Source organism: Grus americana, chromosome 4, assembly GCF_028858705.1.
Source record: "Grus americana isolate bGruAme1 chromosome 4, bGruAme1.mat, whole genome shotgun sequence".
Lineage (NCBI taxonomy): Eukaryota > Metazoa > Chordata > Aves > Gruiformes > Gruidae > Grus > Grus americana.
Genome location: NC_072855.1, coordinates 7,106,758 through 7,127,120, shown reverse-complemented (window position 1 = coordinate 7,127,120; position 20,363 = coordinate 7,106,758). Strand labels below are relative to the sequence as shown.

At 44.4% G+C, this 20,363-nt stretch overlaps 1 protein-coding gene across 5 annotated transcripts in view; it reads right to left on the bottom strand.

Annotated features, from left to right (window-relative positions):
* The window catches only part of FGFRL1 (fibroblast growth factor receptor like 1), a 186,149-nt gene that overhangs the window by 97,901 nt on the left and 67,885 nt on the right, over positions 1 to 20,363 (bottom strand). The gene's annotated exons all lie outside the window — the stretch shown is intronic.

Genomic DNA, 20,363 nt, shown 5'->3' with positions numbered 1-20,363 from the left:
TTAATGGGTGTGATAATAAGTGCCGTGCTCTTGCATAAGGACAAAATGTTTTGCTAAGGATTGCTGATGCTGAGTTGCACCCAAAACCCACAAGATGTTTGTGGGATTTGGAATTGTTCCCTTATATTTTATTCCTGTTCCTAGTGTTTTGCAGGATTGGACCCACATGGGATAAGCTACAGAACTCATATTTGCACTTCCTCATGACTAATTCTTATTATTCCAACGTCTGCCTGAATTTTCCCCAGCGTGACTAAGGCAGTACATACAGTCCAGCTCATGAATGACTACAGAGCTGCTGTTGCAGTTACTCATGTTGAATCGCACCCATGAATTTCGCAGCTTTGCTGGTGAACAAAAGTGCTGCTCAAGCTGAGAAAAGAGTCATGAACTAGCTTGAAACTCATTAATTAGTTTAACTAAGAGCCTGGTTAAACCAATGGGTCTTAGACACACTCAGATTCTGATGAACTGCTGAAGACCCAAAGTGGGGATCTTCAGAGCACTTATTCTGAAAAAGTCAGTCCCTGGCAAAGATAACACCCGTCCCTGCACACTTCCTGCAGACGCGCGTGGGACAGCATCTCGAGGTGACGGTGCCCTCCCATACTCCAAGGGAACTGGCAAAATACCGTGAGAAATCCCACCTGTCCAGGTCTTTCTAAGCACTACAAACCCCACCGTTTATGTTCTTCACCTTAGGAGATCTCCAACCAGCTCTGTGGATGGAGAGATAATCCCAAAATCCTTTGAATGCTAATCTGACACAAGCAGCGCTGCTGAATCTTTTAAAGAGGAAGCTCACCCATCAGGAGGGGATGTGTGTGTTGGCTTTGATAAAGCAGAATTGATCAACACTGTGTGAGGACCCAGCCCCAAATTCTGCTACATTTCCCTATGTGCTGCAGCATCTCACTCAGTGTAAAGGAGCAGAAATGTCCAGACAAGTCCACAGCCTTGTTGAAATTCTGTGTTGGCCCTTAGAGAGGTCCTTTCTGACCCAGAGCCCTACCAAACCAAGTCAAACTTTAAGAGTAACTTCATTGCAATCTACTTGTCAGCCAGGATACTACTCCATGCTAATTCAAATGGCAAAAACAGTTCTATAATTAGTGCTGGGGAAAAATGTTTGGTGCAGGGCAAGCAGGGTCAGTGGAGAGAGAGCACCCTCCTCCCAACTTGGAAACCTGCTGTAGCTCCTTCAAAATCCCTTTCCTTCCAACATTCAGGTTGACTCCTGATGAATTTTGAGACCTGGAGGAATCAGATAGTTTCCCAATCACGTCATGTGCCTCGTTGGGGCAGACTGCACAAGCGGCTCTCCTGATGGCACCAGCGTTGCCCCTGGATCTGTCACATGTTTGGGTCAGTGGTAAGCTTGGTCCTCCTAAATGCCATTTTCCTTTGATTGACCTTTCGTTCTGAGGAATTGTTGGATCACTCTCTGTCACAGGATCTATTCACAGACCTTTATGACATTTAGAAAAGGGTGCGTTTCTTGAAGCCTTTCTGCCTGAGAAGAAAAACACTAGCACGGTTCTCTGCAGCCCCTTCAGCGACTTTCTCGAGATAAGGAATAAAAATTTTCCCCCACTCTTTTTCCTGCTCTGAATTTTGCCGGACACAGCGGCATGCACTTCTCAGTCAGGTACAGCCTCGGGACACAGATGTTAAAACCTTGCTTCTCTCCATTTGGTGCTGTAAATATTCACATTTTATTACGTATGATCTTTGCGTTAACAACCTTCTGCATAAGCAGTGCTCTCTCCCTGGAACCAGTCAGTGCCTTCACATACGCCAGAGGCTTCAGAGGCCCTGGCAAGCCAATGATAACTGGGCCTTCTGTAGATGGCTACAGCAAGAATAAAATGTTGATATCATCACGGATCTCTGTCTCTCTTTCTAATGTACAGGCATCCACTGGGTCCTGTTTCACTACATATCTGTACAGCCCTGCCTTGGGACTGCAACAGTGACGGATGAATGCTTTTCAAGTCAAGATACGCTTTGGCACGTCTCGCCACTCCGTGTTGTCAGTATTTGGAGGGGAGGCAGTGGAGAGGGGGAAGTGTTTTGCAAAAAGGTCCTTCTGCAACATCCCCTGGGCAGTGGGTGCTGCTGACACTGAGCTGCCTCGCGTGGCATACCATGGAAATCCCACGCTATCCAGACAACATGTTCCCCCTCTGAATCCATACATTAAGCTTCCCGGCACCCCTCAGGTTCCCTTGGAATTTAATTTCCAGGGCTTCTCTATGGCAGTTCTATCTTTTACTATACAAACAGAGCAAAAAGATGTAGTAAAAAGATGCTGAGCACTGCACTTTCTCATGCGCACCACTGGTGCTGTAGGGAGCTCCCCACCTTGTAGAACCAGCCCATAATATGCCAGAGGGGTGGCCATGAGAGCAGAGCGCCCAATAGCTGCCAGCTCTCCCAAGGCGTTGATTTGGGGGTGTCCCCTGGCGGCTGCCTCCCGCGGGGCTGGGGCACACGCGTGCTCACAGCTGAGTGCGGCAGCACGGGAGTGGAGCCCAGGGCACAGCCCACGGCCCTGCAGGCTGGATACATTTCTACAGCTGCTTAGAGAGGCAAAATCCCAGGAAAGCACCTGCTGCTTCACCTACAGCTGCCAGCGAGGTAAAAACAGGCTGAACCCTGGCTGCTGCGACTTCCCATCCCTTGCCGCTGCCGGCTTCCGTCCCGCGCTCTAATGCAGCCTTAAAAAGCAGACACAATTACTCCTTCAGCAACCAGTGTCATGATCCCAGCCATCCTAGACTCCAGCTTTGTGTTGTATGTATGTCAGCAGAAATGATCTACTGTGTTTTGAGAGCAGTACCCTACAGCCGCTTGCTGTACCGCCGCTCTTGCCTCGTTTGTGGGTTATGCATTAGGGCAACACCGCAAGAGCTGGATAGCAACACCACAAGGGATCGTTTTAAAACCTGAAAACGTTTTCTTAAACCAGATTGTTAAAATTATTAATTCATATGTCTACCAACACAAATTTTTAGTGCCAATATACCATCTTTCTGGCTATGGGGGGGATCCCGTGAATTGCCATGTGCCTACACCCACGGAGCCAAAGCTCCAGACTGGATCTTTTGAAGACAGAGCAAGGGAGAGCACTGCTCTCTGGCCCTGGGTGTAAATCCTGGGGGAAGTGTCCCTATGCCACACTCCCACGCATTTCTTAGCCATTAGGCAGGATTCTTGGAAAAAATCGGCCTTTGTACGTGTTGAGAATGTGCAGCCTCTGATGCTCCTGGAGACAGAAATAACTTCCCGCAGCATTTTGCCACGAGATATGGGAGAAGGGGCCAAAACCAAGGCCCCAGGTAGGTATTCCACCAAAATTGGTGACACAGATTTTTACACATTTTTATAGTCAGGAGGGCAGGGGGGAATGGTGGCGAGAGAAAACAACCGCCATTTCTTGCTTCCACTCTTGCAATTTTCCGTGAGGGAAGGGCAGCTCTCTACGGCCACAGGGCGCTGCCCAGAAACACCCTTTTGAGCCACAGCAGGCTGGGGAGGGTGCAGCTGACTTCAGAGCCTGCGCAAACAGAAGGAGCTATTATGATAAATTAAGCCCTACCTCGGCACAAACCCAGTGGGGGCAGGTTTTCTGCAGTCCCTCTTGTCCTCAACCCAATAATATGAGAGAATAACTTCTTAATATTTCGGCCGAGGGGGAAGGGTGGGGTTCGACATCCGTGGATGTGACTTGGGAAGAAGTGACAAGAATGCAGCTGCCTCCCCCCGCGCCTGGTTGTTATTCTTTCTCCAAATACAAACTAAATATAACTTTGCCCCATAACATTCAAATCATTTTAGTTACTAGAAGGGATCATGCCTGGAGTTCCAAGGGCCAGGGTGCAATCAGGCTTAAAATATAATTTAAACAATCCAGACCCTACATTTTCCACAAAGTTATTTTGTTGCTTGTAGTTTCCCCATCTGCAAATACATATAAGTACACCCAGAAAGAAACCAACAGTCCCAGCCAGATGCCAAGTTTTCTGTTCAAGATCATATAAGCCCAGTCAAATATTAACAAGGAAATGCTGTGATCACCTCATTTGTTTTAAATATTTCTGCTCATATACATGCAGACAAGTGTGCAGATTTATTTGCCTCATTTACGAATACAAGCAACTGGAATCTCCATTCTGTTCCATTATATAAAAGACAGATCCTACACCTGTCTTACTGAACAGCTGGGCAATTTTCAATTTATATCCTGCGATACTGCTCTCCACTATCCTATACCGCGGAAAAGCCCCACTTGCTGCTCTGCTGCTGACACTGCTTTACAAGCATTCCTGTTCTCTCCCCCAGTGCCTCGGAAGGGCTGGTGGTTGCCACTTCTTGGCAAAAGGAGTTATGTAAAACCCAAGAAAGCCTCTCTGCTTTACCAAATAGCTATTTCCGGGAAGCAGTAAAAACAATTTCTAGGAGTGTATTTAAGACACAACGGTGGAATAGCCTGGAGCTTCCTGTCCATATTTCTCACAGTCAAAAACACACACACATGTAATTATATTTTCCTGGACTGCATTGCAAAGTTCATGCACTCATTCAACTCATACATGTAGTAAACATGATTTATAGCTCTGTGTGAAAACCCTCTAGATATATGGTGTTTTGATAGTGACTCGAACCTAGAGCTATAATTTAGTAACACCTAGCAGTGAAAGCTAAATGATTTCCCACTCCACATTCCTAACTTTCCATGAACCCCTTTTACTGCTAACATGGGGAGGAGATACTGCTTCTACAATAGTTTGGACTTAGCCTTGTTATTCCTTCAACTAAACTGCACACTAACGTCAAGCTTCACATATGGTGAACACACCAGCACTGACCCATGTCCTGTGAGACCATTTGCCATGATACAGTTCAAAGTGAACTTTATTAACACATTAAACATAATTACAAAGAGGAAATTCCAAGGAAGGTCAACCAGCCCGGACAGTTTCTTGGAATGGAAAGTAATTTATAATATCCACATACTGTATTGTAAAGTTTATAAAGAAGTTAAATAAGTTTTAAGAGCCCCATGGGTTATGTATATTTTATTATTTAATACCAAACACATTCACTTTCCATGAAGATAAGATTTCTTTTGAAGTGCTGTGTTAGCAAATTAGCAAAGTCATTTACCATGAAGGACCCAAACAACCCATCAACGCATGCAAGGAATTAACATCAGGGAGTGTGGTACCACAGACAGTGTGTGTCCTATGAGGAGAATACAGCAAAGCAGAGAAATCTTTCAATATGACAGTGAGATGAAGGCATTGGACAACAGCCGCTAACCAAACCGCTCATTCTGTGTGAACTGTCTCTTACACCAACACTTGAGGCAACATTTGGCCTTCACCATACTCATTACTGTAAAATCTGATCCTCCAAAGTCCTTAGTGGAAGGATGTCTCACACCGAAGTTGATTTCTTTCACCTCTCCCATGCTCCAGAATGAACATGGATGGCTGGAAAGGACCATCTAAAAGCTGTGTATTAAACTCGCATCCAGAGTTGGCTAACTTGGGGTATCCATTGCTAGAAAGCTGAGCTGGACAAATCCTGCTGACAGTAGGAGTTTAACCCTTTCCACAATAGTTTAACCCTCTCTGCAAGACCAACGTGAGGATTATAGACTTACACTCTCTGCACATCATTATTACCATTATCTGTATTGGCATTCACGCTGCAATGATGGATCAATGGATAGAAGCCTCGCTATGCTGGGGGCTGGACAAACACCTACCAAGGAGCAAATCCCACCAGGAAGGGCTTAGAAAATAACGATGGCAAGAGTTTCAATTAACATGAGTAGGTGTTCCTGAAAGAGAGGAACGCTTGGCTCTCTGCACAGTGGGAAGCCATTACATGGAGACTGGAACTGATAAAAATGTTTTTTTGAGAGAGATAAAAGGATGAATGTTTTGCCCATATATACCATTAACTATTGGAATAAGCAGTTCAAAGGACTGGTGAATCCAAAATCTTTTCATATTTTCAAAACAAAACAGTTTTCATTTCCAAAAGGTATGCATTAGCCAAGTAAAGTAGGGGTCAGCATAGGGGTAACTGGGCCAGATGCTTTGGTATGTGACATGAGGAGATCAGATCAGATGAGCTAATGGGTTCTTCTTGGCTTGAAAACATAGGCACCCACAGACAAAAACAATGCTTATCAAAAACAATCAAAAGATTAAAGAAAAAAACAACAGCATCTCTGCAGAACAAAGACTCTTAGAGAGGAACACGAAACCACCACAAGTATTTGCTGACCAGCCCTGATGACTGGTCAGGCTTAGCTTTGGGAATAGCAGACTGTTTGCAGGAGCAAGTTCTGGGCTTGGGCTGCACAGCTGAGCCCAACAACCTGATGGAGAAAACAGCTTTTCAGATTCATTTTACAGCAAGTGAAGTGACATATTTTCTCTTTCTTCCCTACCTCTGTGGTAGGAGCTGCTTTCCTGATGAAATGGATATTTATTGATAGCACAAGAAGTGCTTGCCATATTTTTACATGAGTAATAACTAGCCCCTTGGGTGAAGGCTGCCAGTAAATTTTCTACTCTAGATGTTCCAAAAATAAGAAAAATAGAATATTTGGGAACATGTTCCATTTAATTAAGTGCTATGCATACACATTTCACTGAGATTTAATAAAATAGTTATTGTATGTTAAACAATTGACACTTGATTATTGTGCAGATTTATTGCAGTTAAACAACAGTAGATGAGATACGTATCTCTTACATCGCTTTTAAATCCTTTGAGCATATGTTTTCAATAATCAGTTGGTATTTATTTAACATGAAATTACCATCTTATTAAATTAAACGTGCATGGGTGACATTCAATTTCAAGTGTTGCTGAACATTTTTTCAGCAGCAAAAAATAGTAATTTTATCCCTTAGGTTTTGAGGTAGCAAACGCAGAGGAGAGTTAGGATTACTTCAAATTACTTTTGAAGAAACAGACTTCGTATGCTAGGTTTCTCTTCTAGTGTGGAAGAAAAGATATTATTTATTGTTTCTTAAGTGCTGCCAGTGGGCTTAGCGTAAGCCAAAAGAGAGAACTAATATTTCCACTCTACGCCTAAAACACCATGATGAGTGGTGTTCCTCAGGGGTCAGTACTGGGACCAGAGTTGTTTAACATCTTTGTTGGCAATGTCAACAGTGGGATTGAGTGCACCCTCAGCAAGTTTGCCAACGACACCAAGCTGTGTGGTGTGGTTGACATGCTGGAGGGAAGGGATGCCATCCAGAGGGACCTGGGCAGGCTGGAGAGGTGGGCATGTGCGAACCGCATGAAGTTCAACAAGGCCAAGTGCAAGGTCCTGCACGTGGGTCAGGGAAATCCCAAGCACAACTACAGGCTGGGCAGAGAATGGATTGAGAGCAGCCCCGAGGAGAAGGACTTGGGGGTGTTGGTGGACAAGAAGCTCAACATGAGCCGGCAGTGTGCGCTTGCAGCCCAGAAAGCCAACCATGTCCTGGGCTGCACCAAAAGAGGTGTGACCAGTACGTATTCTGTCCCTCTACGCTGCACTGACCCCACCTGGAGTACTGCGTCCAGCTCTGGGGCCCCCAACATAAGAAAGACATGGAGCACGATCAGAGGGCTGGAGCACCTCTCCTGTGAAGGAGCCCTCCAGGCTGAGAGTTGAGGTTGTTCAGCCTGGAGAAGAGAAGGCTCCGGGGAGACCTTATAGCACCTTGCGGTACCTAAAGGGGCCTACAGGAAAGCTGGAGAGGGACTGTTTACAAGGGCATGGAGTGACAGGACAAGGGGTAATGAGTTTAAACTAAAACAGAGTACATTTAGATTAGATGTTAGAAAGAAATTCTTCCCTGTGAGGGTGGTGAGGCACTGGCACAGGTTGCCCAGAGAAGCTGTGGATGCCCCATCCCTGGAAGTGTTCCAGGCCAGGTTGGATGGGACTCTGGGCAACCTGGTCTAATGGAGGGTGTCCCTGCCCATGGCAAGGCGGGTGGAACTAGAGGATCTTGAAGGTCCCTTCCAACCCAAACCATTCTAAGATTCTATGATTCTATGAAAATTACACTGATGGCACAGTTCAGGTATGTAGTTCAATGGATAATCAAAAACTTTTTTAGAGAAAAGTACAACAAAGGTGTGTTGGCACACATACCCACACAATCTACCTTTTTTATTCCCATTCAAGAAGGCAAGCCCATCTGAATAACTGCATTCCTAGTTTGCTTTTTCAAAAGAAATGGCATTAAAACGCATTTCCAAGGTTCTGAAATTAAAAGGCTTTTTTTTTTAGCCTCCTGTTTCCAGGAAAGATAAATTGCCTAATTCTGAAAGAAAGCTAGAAATCCTCTGGCTTGAGGGAGGCAGGAGGTTCCAGAACCCAACTGAAAATCCTGTCCCATTGCCCCAACCTGCTCTCACCAAACCTAAGCCAAACTCCCAGCATCTCCACCACAAGTCACACAGGGACCATTCCTGCCAACATCAGGCATTTGTTTGCTTCCCATAACCTCTGGGAAACAATCCAGTCAGGCAGCCCTGAATTAGCTTCTGGGGTTAATCTACCCCAATTTTAACATAAATGCTATTGTACTCAGCTCTTCCAACTGCTTCCCAACCATGCAAATCCTGCTTCACAAGCCCAGTCGATTTCCAGCCAAATCGCCCACCATCCCCAAGACTTTCAGCAAAACAAACCAGACACTCTGCAAATCTCATTTTAATTCACTTATTTTGTAACAAAACTCCCCTTCGAGCCACCAGTTGCAATCATGTTCCAAAACCCAAGGCTTCAAAGACAGGCATTTACTTCTGAGCAAATCTGCTCCGGTTTTTGTCCCCTTCTTTGTCCTTCCTGCCTATGTGCAGTATCCTGTCACCTAATCATTTTATTTGAACAGCTCCCAGAAAATAGGAACCCCAAGTTCACGTTTGGTGACACGGATTCCCCTTGAACTTCAGTAGTCAATATTTAACCCAGTCTAAGCACAGTACAAGGTTTAATAAGTAATTAGCCGTTCCCCTTATAGACAGACATTTGTGTGAGAACTGTACGAGCAGGAAATTGTAAGTGTCATTGTTTATGTCTGCAGGGAAACACAAACTATGATGGTTGACTCCATGCCATATTGAGGAACAAGGTGAACAAAGATCTTTAATAGTTGATTTGCCTTCCTGCTGGTGCACAGCAGCAAGTCTTCAGCCATGGACTGACACAGGAGCCTTTTTTGTTTGTATCCAAGAATTTGGTTTTCCTCAAAATATTCTTTAAAATCTTTTTTAACAAATTTCTCTCTATGGGATGAAATTGCAGAAGACTTTAAACTCTTCCATCCAATGCTTGTTCCTACTGGCCTTTCCCAATACCCAAGATGGAAAAGGTGTGATTAGGGCATTAAGGGCTCAGGAAAAAACCCTCGAACACTCACTCTCCAACAGGAGACACTGCCCAAATATCCATAAGCTTTTGCTGTTGGGAAATTAGCAGCAGCACCCTACATGGCCAGGCTGCTCTCAGCCTTCTCTTTGCTCTGCCCTCGTCACTGGGGGCTTCTAAGTTTGATCACCACAAAAACATGGTAACAACTGTTTGTTGGTCACCACATCGAGATAAACACCGTGGTATTTAAGAACTGCAGATATTTTTGGAGGCTTCTCTAGAACAGAAAGCACTTCTAGCTGAATGGCTGCAGAGCAGACTTGGTATGGAGTGTTTTGCAGAAATGGTTTTCTATCAGAAAATGACATTTTTGTCAAGAACCAAGACTTTGTCTGGTTTTTTCTTTCAATATTCCCTTCTTCAGTTTGAGAAATCTTTTGCATCATAATTTTGGCAAATTAAAATGAAACACATAAAAATTAGAATTTGGAAATTTAAAAGTTTATTGATTAAGAAATGGTAATATTTTTTAATGGGTTGCTGTATCCCTAAAATATGAAAAAAATTTTAATTTCAGACATGAATAGATTCTTTTTTTATCATCCCCACCAATTATACTTTAGTTCACATCATGAAACAGTTTTAGTGCACATGAACTGAGTTGCTTTTATATGAAACTGAGCTGCGAGGGGTGCTCCAGTTCAGATGGGGATATAGTTCACAGGACCAAACCAGGGCTACTCTGAGGTGAAACACCCCTCTGAAATGGGGGTGATAGGTCCTCAGCATTTGCTTTACAGATCCAATCTTACCAATCCCCACCAGCTGCTAATGCAGACACAGCCAACAATTGCTAACTGGGTCTCCAGTAAAACAAAAGCAGAAGCTGTGCTCTTGGATTTCCATTAACAAGCGCTCGATCTACACCACCAGACTGGAGCTAATCCAGAATAAACTCCCAAAATGCCTGTAGTGAGAACATCACCTCCTCAGGACCAAGTATTTCACTTTAAAGATTTCTTCCTGTTGTGCCACCCTACAAGCTAACTTAGACATGCCTGCACATCTCTTCCAGGTGGGGAAAATACTTAAATGCACTTTAAAAGAAAGTATTCACAAGGCTGATTCAGTGAAAACTTGCATTTAAACTCAAGAGATGCCAAGTATGAATAGGGAAACCATCACTGAATTCTTACAGCATTCCCATCTGGTCCCTGCTCCCCAGACACTGAAGCACACAGTACCTGATGTAAAAGCACATGATACCCCATAGTATTGGCAGAGCCATAATGCATGAAGCCTTCATACCTGCAGACTATTATATTGTCAGATCTCATATAGGAAACAGTCTCAGCTCCAGGCCATACCCAAAGGAAAGGAGTAACATTTTCTTCAAATGGATCCTGGTCCGATGCCACAGCACAGTATTAAAACATGCAATGAAGCCTGCACAAGTGCATGCACCAGCAACCTCCTGGCTATAAAACTGGAGTTATCATTGGCACAGTCTGAGGGCTCAGCTGGTGCCTTGGACAGAGGCTAGTCCAGATTTCTGCAGCCTGCCTGTAACTGGGACAGCTTCAAACAGATCCACTTCCTCTGCTCCTCCTTTTCTACATGCTGGCTGGCTCATGACAACAGTGTTAGTGCACTCTTAAGTGGCCTTTATTAGTTTTTCTAGTAGGAGATAGTAAGGAGTTGTTCTCTTAAGCTTACTATATCCAATCACACTGCCATGGTTTGTGCCTAGGATTGCCAGGTGCTTTTCTGGACAGTCCCAGGACTGTTCAGCTTCTAAGATCAGAAAAAATCAGTGCACTTCATCTGGTATGTCTGAAGTTCTGCTGCACCCCTTGCTGCTCAAAAGCTGCTTCACTTCTTCTGGAGGAAGGTATTTTTCCTATACCTCTACCACACACCAGCATGGCGTGTCTCGGGATGAATGGTATTACCAAACCAGCACCTAACAGTGGGTATATTCTGCCTAAATTGAAACACTAAAAATAAATACATAAAAAATAAATCCATCTCTATAAATCTGCATGAGTAGAGAGATGGTGCTAACTATTATCTGATACACAAGCAAACTACCAACCCTCTGTTATTAGCACAGGCTGTGACTGTCACTGCCGTTGCTTTATTTGACCTGCCCAAACTTCAGCAGCTACAGAGCGTACGGGAGTTTTGCTGACATCGATTGCTCTGCAATTTCAAATGACGTCACTCCACTGGCGGGCTGCGCACCGGTATGTAACGTCGTATCCATCAGGTAGATAGAGCTACACTGGAATATCAATTAATGTGCGCTCCTATTACCTCACAGTCTGGTAATGTACAGTCCCAGCTACCCTCCTGCAAGCGTGCGCGGGGGGAGAAACCTGGAGAGCATAACAGCTATCTAGGAAAAGCTGGAGAAATATTGTCTCGCCACGTGATTACATAGCTGCTTTATCCCCCATCGCGCGCGTGCGTGTACCAACACACGCACATCGCATCAGCTGTCAGCAGGAATTCCTGACTGCAGATTAAAGCCTTGCAACAGTCTGTCTGCTCAGCTTGTCCCGGTTGATGCAAATCAGAGCAAAGTGTCCACTCGCACAAAGATTTCTGAGCTCCTCTGCTCACAGAAATAGGAGTTTTTACTGTTGCGATGACTTGAACTTGTTCTTGAGAGAAGCCACATCAGAAATCACTCTGGGCTGCATGCTGGCATTCCTAAGTGAGGAGTCCAGAGGTCAAAACCCAAGGTCAGAAAAAAAGCAGACACGCAAGACCCCTTGTTGTACCTGTGGTTGGATAAATCAGCACTTTCCTAATCAGTCACTAATCCCCTAATCTTTATTGCATGTAAATTCCAATCCCTTCCCAACGGCTGTGCCATGGTAATCTCCAATCTGATTACAGTGAAGCCCCATTGGAAGACTCATTGATAAAAGACGGAAATGTGTAAAATCGATTTGCTATATATCAGAAACAGGGCTGCACACCGCTTCAGTGATCAAAGAACCGCCATCAAATACCAACTAATAAGGGTCTGTTAAAAACATTTTTTATCTAATGGTGTATTTGACTATTTGACAAAAGACAAAATTCACTTCTGAAGGGAGAACCAGGGCATTGTTTTACATACAGCAAAGGATCAGTTGGTGACCAAGGCAGAAAAGGCAGCGTAGGAGAGGTCATCATTTAAGGCCATGCTATAGAAGTGTGAGGGCAAAAGACAAGAGAGACTAGGTGCACTTAGGCTCACAATTTACTGGCAGGAGCTCAGACTCTGTCAACCATCTCAGCTTTACCTCCAGAAGGTATAGCAGGAGCAGTGTTGGCATGGAGCGGCTGGCCAATAAATTTGTCATTTGGTATTTATCTTGATAAAAAGCAATAATCATTGGTAGGGCTGAGCAAAATGCTCCAACTTTTGGTCCTGAGCTCAATCAAGCTTTGGGCTGAAATGGCCCCAGCAGTAGGGACCACAGCTCTGGCCCACTGGGGACAGCCTGGGCTCCATCATTGCTAAACACAGTGGTTCTTAGTTTTGAAAACAATGGAAAATTGATAACACTTAAAAAAATAGAATATCTTAGCAGGATCTCACTCTCATATCACTTTTCTACAGTGGGTAGAAGGGAAGCCAAAGCCTCCTTCGTATAACCCACCAGAAGACAGAGAAAAATATTAAATTAAAAGAAAGCAGAGGCCAATCTAACTCCTGTGTTTCATTCATTGAGGGGAATTTGCCAGCATTCACAATTTTATTTTTTAAATCTTGTGATATTAGGTGCCTGTTTCTTAAAGTCTGTTTTCTGAGGGCATAATCCTGAAGGAGAATCTCCTGTTTATTTGAGCATGAAAGGAAATTTGTGACCTTTGTGATTGTGGAGAATCACTAAATGCTCTAAAAACAGGAAGCAAATAAATAAAATCCAATTTGTTGTAACATTGATGCAATTTAAGCCAGAATACTGGTTTTCTGGGGTTTGACCCAGGAGTGTTGAACACACAGGATTAGTAACGTGAGTGTTTCCCATGGATGTATCCCATGTGATTTCTTTAAGCATCTTTATGGCGTGCATTAACGAAAAGCTACACGGGCTGTGGGATCCAATAGCTGTAGGATCTAACATAGCTTATGCTCCATTCACCATACAGGAGATTATAAGCAGGTGTCTCTCCTAGAGAAACTGGTGTGTTACAATCAACAGGAAGCTGGCTCATATCCCCAGATGTTTGTCATTATGGGAAGGGAGGGAAGAAGAGGGACGTTAGGGTCAATAAAACCATGCTGCTACTCTTGCAGCACCTACAATCCAAGAGGGACTTCAGTAGCTCAGCTCTGCCATTGATAAAAGTTTTACAAGACCTCTGCTCCAAACAGCCCTGAAATCAAAGGTCTGTTTACTTAGCCTTTGCTTGCTGGGCTTTAGGATAGCGCAGGGAAGATCAAAGCAGAGACCTCATTTAACATGTCCAAGTACACAACCAGCAAGTCTGTTTATGTTGGATTCCTACACGCCGAGTGTGCTGCTGTCTGTCAACACTTCAGGCTCATTTTCAACAATATTGGGTGAGCAGGGAAATATTCAGAAAGGCCCCACAGATTTTGGTCCTGCTGAAACAGAAGTGAAAGTCAGAGCAGGGAGCTCTGCTTTTAACTGTGACTGCCGAGGTCAAATATCAGCTCCTTGCTGGTAAAAAGAAATAGACCTGTGCTGTCTGCTGAAGTGCTACACCATTAAAATGCAGCTAAAGTCTTCATGAAGAGATGGAAAATACAATTTTGGTTCTGTATTATTCGGGTCCTACCTGGTTTTTATTGCTAATGCGCAGTGAGACTAAGGTCCTTGGCTTGGCATTGGTAAGGGGTGACAGACACTCTGTGCATCTCACACACAGAAAGAGGTGCAACAGACATCAGCAATTTCCATTTTCCTGCAGGTTCCCATGGGTGCCCATACAACCCCACTCTGGGGATGTAGCAGTTTGCAATGGCAGGCCATTTATTCACCGTATGTAGTCTCTCTTTCGCTCCCACTGCTGGGGACTACCAACCAGAGATGGTTTCACAGTTACCAAAAATGCAGCAGGACTAACAAAGCTTAGTTTTCAATGGCCCTATATTCTGCATCTGGATGTCTCAGCTCCTGTAAGGGGAAAGAACATGCTGACACCTTCATTTATTTATTTGCTTGTTTGTTGCTGGTGCATTCATCTCCCTCTAACATTTAGAAAAGGCTGAAGCCATCCAATGGCATCTGCCTTGAGCATGGCAGTAGTGGGATGCAGCGCTATTACAATCACTCCCATCTACACGGCTTTCCCAGTTTGTAAGAACTTCTTATCTCCCACATAGTTCCTTCTCAGATACATTCAAAACTGGCTAATAGGCTCAAAAGCTATTGGAAGGGATGGAGATGGATCAATCTTCAAAAAATGTCACCACGTGGATCTCCAACCTAAAGACCAGCCAGACAGGGATAGGTACCAAAAGGGCACTCAGACAGAAGGAAGAAGCTGGTTACTTATTTAGCTTTGGAAGTTGGGCTCTTTGAAAGTTCTTTCTGAAGATATAACCCACGCCTGGTACCACAGCAGAACCTTCACTAGTATGTCAAGATCACAAAAGTTGGGATGGTTCCACTTTTTGCTGATTTCTTTCATTTTTCTTGGTGTTTTTGTTAAAGTTTCCCAGGAGAAAAACCTTCCCATGTTCTGAACAGTGTTGCTCAGAAGAAACAGAAACTCAGGTCCTGAAAAATATGAGGCAGCCTGTAACCAGTGTTAGGAAACCAAGTCTACCAACAGACAGCTCATTCTGGAGCTGCCTCCTGCAAAATGCCCTGCACCTCCTGAAATGCCTGATAAGGCCATGGGCAGGGACAAGTTACCGGACTGCACAGCCCACAGATGAGCCTAGCACGGGGCTGGGATTCAAAATACATGATATATACTATTCCTCCATTTCCCACATGCTTTCTTTCTCAGATTGCCTCTATTTCACCAGATGGGAAACTGAATCATTTTATTCAAAGCATTGCGTATATATTTTGAGATCCTTAGCTGATGGATCCCACAATAGCACTCTTGGAGCAGAAATGGAGCCGTTCGGTCTCAATTAGACCAGTCAGTCATTTGCCTTAGGAAAATAAACCGTACAGGTGACAACCAAACCAACAGTTCCTATAGCTGTGACCAGACAGGAACCAGCAACGCAGTTCAACTGTACGTGCACCTTATTCCCGCTGCTATCCAGGGCGCTGATCAGTTCTAGGTGTGTTTAGGGCAAAATTGCTTCAATCTTAACTCCCCGTCTGAACGTGCCACTTCCAGTGGTTCCCTCCCAAACCTGCTCTCTTGCACTGATGGGAGGAGCTCATGTAGGAATGAGCAACAAAGTAATACCTGCTGCTTCTTCCCTTGGCTTCACAGAGGAGTAAAACTTTATGAGGAGTGAAAAATTATAAGGAACATGGGGAGAAGACCACACAAATTGTAGGCTGGAGGAGCCCCGTTAGTTCTCCTTCCCGTCCATCTCACCAGACTAGCAACAGAATTGACCCTTTAAAACAGAGACAAGTAATGTTAAGATACTTTCTCAGGTCCTTGATTCAAGTGAGATAGCAAGGGTCACACAGGGTACCAAGGTGCCACAACTGCACACAGGGACATCTCCCTCTCGTGGGGTGCTGCGAGGACAAACGTTAGATTACCAGGCACCCTGTGATGACGGGGTGCAGATGGATACCTAGCCAGATAGGCAGGTAGAAAAGAAAAGGAAATCTCACTGAAGAGTCTTCCCAGTCCTTCAAGGGGGATGTTTCCCCTACTTGGGCAATACAGCCCACTGTGCTCCACCTTATTCCACTGCCTCTAGACAAAATCCTCATCTACACTTCTAAACTGTTCCCTCCTCCTCCTGGCTCTGATATCCAATCCCTTCATACACTTGTAGACAGTTATTGTCCCCTCAGGTGCCACTTAGCCAAGCTATACATATATTTACAAGCAGCTCTTGTAATCTTCTCACATAAATCAGTCCCCCCAGTTGTCTGATCCGATCATCCGGGCCTGTCTGTCTCTGTCTGGACGAAAACCTTGCCTGTCTCCCTGACATCTCATGGATGTCGAGCTGTCAGCTCAAGCTCAGAGCTCTTAATCTTCCTCCCCACCTCCTTCTTTAATTGCTGCAGACACTGCTACCATCCTGCCATAATTTTTACTTGTCTCCCCATCTAGCACTCCCCATCCCGGCTCGGACCATGAGCCGCAGAGTCTTTCTGCAGCTCGTTGATAAGCCCCAGCCTTGGCTGTCCATCCACTCACTTGCAGTTTGCATCCAGGCTCCCGTCATATTTCATCACAAGTCCTCTGCTCCAGCCTTGACGAAACACACTCTTGCCTCATTCATATTCATTTTTCTCTAGGCTCCGCTCTGGCCACATCTGCTTCTCTTCGCATCTAGCTCTCCCATTTCCCTGCCACATCAAACGGCTGCTACTTTTCTTCACTTGTCAAGGCTCCTCCAGACCTCTCCCCACTGTTTCTATCACCTGTTCCCTACCAGACTTCCACCCTCTTCCAACTGGACCAGAAGTCCAGGCTCTCTTCTCCCTTTTTACATTTTTTGAAGAAAATCATCGGTGCTTTCTGCCAAGCTGCCTGCCTTGTGTGGGAACAGTTCTCCGTCAGCATTGGCTGAGGCACTCAGCTCTCTCCTTGCACACTCCCCCTTAAAGCTTTCCTGCACCAGACATCCACCATCAGTGGTCAGCAGCTAAGCACTGACACCTCTGCTGGTCCTCATGGTCAACACCATCTCACTGCTCTTTTGCTTCAGCCATCTCTCCATCTTCCTGCCATCGTCCTTCATCTCATGTCCCTAGGTAGCAATTTGGGCACAGCCAGCTGCTTGTTGTGTTCAGACAATGCCTTGCACAGTGGGGTGAAGACCCTGAGCACAGCAGTGACACACACGAATCACGCTAATCACAACAGCTTCCCTAGCACCTCTCCACTGATTATCCTCATTTCTGCATCCACAGCATTAAAGTATAATTGCATTTTAACAAGCTTCATTAGCACATTGCCTTAGTCAAGCTTAACACAGTCCAAGCACCCAAGGAAACCTCCTGGTGCTTCTTTTCTGCTCAATATAATTTTCAAGGCTTCTGTAACCTGATTTGTTAGGAATAACCTCAGGGCTATAAAGCTTTTCTTCTGCCATCCAGCAATTAAGGAATAATTTGTCACAGAGTAAGTCAAGCTGCAGGGTAGGAAAGCCCTGTGCAATACAATGAAGCTGTGTAAACCGTAGCCCTCGGTACAGGAACAAAGCGAGCATCCCTCCCCTCCTCCTTCGTTAGCCGGCAGCCTGTGCTCAGCCGCAGCTCCTGTAAATGCTGCATGGTCTCCGAAGTAATGCAACTCCTTGGCCCACAGGCAGAAATGCCTGTTTACACCCTGCCAGCATATACTAACTGGGACTGTGCCCCTCCTGCACTCTTTTGGACATCGTGCGGAAAGGTAAACAGCAAGTTGCCAAACTGTACCTTTGGCATGAGCTATGTAACAGAATAGGATAAAGAAATGGGCTGCAAAGCTTTTTTTAGCAAGGTTTATGAAGCTCCAAAGGATAACTGAAACCCCTGGAAAGACAAATGTTAGTATCTTCAGAATAAGAAAGAATGGGCAGAGGTAGGTGATGAGTTTACAACACTCTAGATGCCTTGATCTCACCTAATTTGTGTACGCTGCTATCCATGATAGCCATGAGGTATGGTACCCTGGACGGACCAAGGGCAACCTATGTTGCGTATGCGACAGGATCAGGACATGACCCTGTGCAGCGGCTCTCAAGCAGGGACACACTCCGCCTTTCAACCATCGTTTATGGTCCAATAATTGTTGGTGTAGCCATGGACACATGCACACATATACATTGAGGAGAAAACAGTCTCACATTAGAAAGAAGGAGAGACAGCTCTTAACCTCTATGGAGTCCGATGAGTATTTCTGTCTGGATAAACCTTTGCTAGCTTTAAAGTTGCTTAAAACTTTCTCCAGTTATGTTAGTGACAAAAAAAGTCAAACACTTTCCCAAGCATTCCTGGAAAGATGCTTCCTGTTTTGGTGAAGGAGAAAGGGTATTTTTAAATAAAAAATGATCTGACTATGCTCACTGTGTATTAAGCCCAGTCACAAAACCAGAAGTAGTTTTGCAGATGGAGGCTGTTACCTGATTTTTTTTTTCCTTAACGTCCATAGTAGCCAGATTAAGGAACTGCTAGAAAACCTCAGTCACTGTTTCCAAAACCATACGTAGGAACAGTGTGGCAGGAATAGAAAGCTATAGAGTATCAACCACTACAGGGCCCCAGACAGCTGTCTGTGAAAGCAGAAAACGTGGGGTTAACGGGTCTTTTATATTTTTCTTTTAGTACTTGCAGACAACTGAGGACTGGCATGGAGATCATAGATCACTGCTGGAAATTCTGCATGCAAAGAGACAGTCTGATCTTGTGAAGTGTAGGCAACACTCAACTCCCATTCATTTAAAGGGAGATCAAAGATGTCCAGCATTTTGTAGGAAATCTAAATCTATGGGACAGGTAGGCTCCCATCTCACTATAAAAAGGTTTCTCCTCCAGCAAACCCCTCTCGTGTCTCTATTTATCCATGCTTTGGAATTTTTCAGTTTATGCACATGAAGAAGAAAAAAAAAAAAACAGTTGCTAACTATCTGGTAATACAATAGCATGTTCTTCAGGAATATGCACTTTTCACATCCTACTACCATTTTTTAACATTCAGAGGTAGAGGAAAAACTTCACCCATCCCCACCGTCCTCCCCCTTAACCAGACAAATAAGGCATTCAGCTCGTCTGAATTTAAATTTTTATTGGAGGTGATCCAGCAACCAGAGCGTATTGCTAGAAGCCAAGGTCTCGCTTCCTTCAATACACCTCCTTCATTCTGACTCCCTTCTTTTGTACTGCTTTGGTAATCTCAATCTGTGGTCAGGGATAGGATAAAATTTCCGCTATTTCCCCCCCAACTGCACAGAACAGGGATTGCTCTTAAATCAAAAGCCCTGCACCCTAAACCTCTGGTTAAGTACTTAACTATAGGCAAGTCTTTGAAATCATCATGGGCTTTTTTTTTTTTTTTTTTTTTTAAGATACAGCTCTGAAAACCACAGAAGTAAACCAAGTTCTCAGGAATATCAAAGGTATTCAGAGGAAATTGGGGGAAGGGGGCACACAGAGTGGCTCCACGGTGCTTTTTTGGCCTGATCCTCTGAAGTAGATGGCATTACCAGTCCTCATCAAGAATGTGAAATTTCCTCTCATCCTCTAGGGCATGAGAAAATAGTGTTAACTTTTCTGGAAGCATTAGGAGCAGACAGCAACTGGAATCCAAGCAGAAGTCACATTTCTGTCATTGCCTTGGTAAATGACCTCCACCTTTCTGCACAGGATGGTGTGGGCTCCCACATACCTTCTACTAATGTTTATATTTTCCTCTCTCTGTTTTCCCTTTTTTCCCCCCCATTCCCTCTCCTCTATACAAATAGTAATTCAAGAACCACGATCAACCCTTTACTTGGCTTCAGGTCTCTCACATCATGGGCTAAAGTTACCTCCAATTCTCCGGCATGGTCTGGGGAATTTATTTATATTCCGTGTTCTGGAGATAGACCTCATGTCTTGCCAAGGGCTCGCATGGGTCTTACAAAAGGAACACTGACAAATATTTATGGAACCTAAAGTGAAACTCAAGACACTGTTAAAATAAAGTTTGCCTTAGTTTTTTTTATTTTCCTGAAGAATTGACCTGGCTTTCTTGGCAGAAAGACTAATCCAAATGCTATTGGTATCTTAACAGCTCATAAGAACCACATGCTTCAAATAAAGCCATTACTATCAGACATGCTGAGTGGTTCAATTAAACAAATATGAAAATA